Source organism: Amblyraja radiata, chromosome 1, assembly GCF_010909765.2.
Source record: "Amblyraja radiata isolate CabotCenter1 chromosome 1, sAmbRad1.1.pri, whole genome shotgun sequence".
Lineage (NCBI taxonomy): Eukaryota > Metazoa > Chordata > Chondrichthyes > Rajiformes > Rajidae > Amblyraja > Amblyraja radiata.
In genome coordinates this window covers 51,805,854-51,807,838 of record NC_045956.1, presented here as the reverse complement: position 1 = coordinate 51,807,838, position 1,985 = coordinate 51,805,854, and the positions used below count along the sequence as shown (strand labels likewise).

The following is a 1,985-nucleotide window of genomic DNA, read 5'->3' as shown; positions in this document are numbered from 1 at the left end:
TTGCGAGCGGCCAGCTCCCCGAGGGACTGAACCGCGTTGGAGCACCGCAGGCTAACGGCAGTACGGGCGGCTCAGTGCTGTGAGCACTGCACCGCGCTTTGGAGCACCGCAGGCCAACGGGGATACAGGCGGCACAGTGACCGTGTACACTGCATCGCATTGGCACTGCGGGGACTGCACCTGCGAGAACATACTGTTTTGCAGCGATGCAGGTCCAAGAAGAAATCCTCCAGTGGGTAAGTCCCATAGCAGCACCTTATACAGGGCTGTATTTCACTTCTGCTATTACAGGGAAGTGGTTGAGGAAAAGACAGACTCAGTAAGAAGGAAGCATCACCTTTTCTATAGGGCTATAATCATGCTTCTCTCTCCCCAGTAGACTCTTCTGTCAGAAGAGTGCTGGGGTCAAGTCTAGGGCAAACCCTGGACAGGTAAACAGATGTAAGAGCTGTAACAATGAGGTGATGCCTTTTCTAAGTCACAAAGTACATAGAGTGCATTATTGGTCCTTTCCTGATAGAAATACAGGAATACCTATGTTGTGACTGAAGGATTTAGCAGTCCAAAAATTTACAAACAAATTCCATTCCCATCTGGGACGTCACACGGGACTGTCTGTCTATGTTTCAGGGGGAACAACAGTACAGCTGTGAGTAAAGCTAACTGGGAAAGATCTACAAACCAGGTTAGAAGCCAGCATAGACCATATGTTTTCTATCTACTGCAGGGGCAAACATTAGCTGACACCATAGCTGTCACTTGCCACCGGGGATTGTAAATCCCTGAATGTACTAAACTAATCAATTTATGCATCTGGTTACATCCAACCGGGATTGACGCGGGCCTGTGTAAACCCGAAACCTCCTAGCAAAATCTTTTTATTTGGGGGTGACCTATCTAGAAGGTCAAGGAGTTGGACAATGAAGCCAAACTGGAGCTCATCTAAACGTCCAAACATCATCCTCAAAGGTATCGCCCCTATGCTGGAAGATGTGTACACCCACAACACACGGCCTCGGGGATCCAGAAGAAAACAGTAAAACCAGAAGGAAGCAAGGAGGTTGGTGCAAGAAGACATCGAATAAATAGCTTTTTGACACTCATATCTTAAACAGTATCCGGGGATACACAATAGAATTTTACAACACATAATCTTCTAGTCGAGCTGATATATCGAGAGAGGAATTTGGAGAAGAACACCAAATGGATATTGGGCTATAGTATTTGCTGATGTTTCTACACGATATGGAACACCAGATGCCGATCTACTCGTATCCAGACATAATCACCACTTACCAAATATGTCATATGGGATACAGACACTGGACATCAGCAACAGATGGGGTTTTAGCTGCATTGCAAGGGAAGAATTATTATCTATGCATTCCCTTCCTAACAAAATAGGATATGGCGCTTGACGCATCAATCATAGATCAGATCTCGGCTTTTTGGCTAAGATCAAGTATAATATCTGTTCTTATCAGTTTAAATGTCTGATATGTCCCTTATCTAGGGACCATATATTATAAAATTAAATAAATAAATAAATAAATAAATAAATAAAGAAGATGGAAATTTTAAAAAAAAAGTGAAAAATAAATAAAACGATATATTCGTTTTAAGAACAGAAACCTTTTCTATTGTTAAGTATATTCGTTTTAAGAACGAAAATGGCAAGCATTGATTCAAAGGATGCTTACAATTTCAGTACCCATAACAGGTGACCACGGACGTTATTTTTATCTAATTGGATGGCTCAGCTCTAGCAGTATAGAGCACTACCTAATGTGTTTACATTAGCACCTAGGTTATTTACAAAATATGACAACCAGCCACACAATGGTAATGGCTTCTTTGGATGACATACTAATTGTGTGGAAACTTAGGACGGGCTGAACAAACGGTAACAGCCACTTAACAATTATTTGGAAACTAGGATCATTATCCATCCAATTAAATCAAAATTAAAGCCTTCAAACTAAAGG

At 41.9% G+C, this 1,985-nt stretch overlaps 1 pseudogene; it reads left to right on the top strand.

The window, feature by feature from the left end:
- Nucleotides 1–1,432: 1,432 nt before the first annotated feature.
- On the top strand, nt 1,433–1,541 carry LOC116983253 (annotated as a pseudogene).
- The last annotated feature ends 444 nt before the right edge of the window (nt 1,542–1,985 follow it).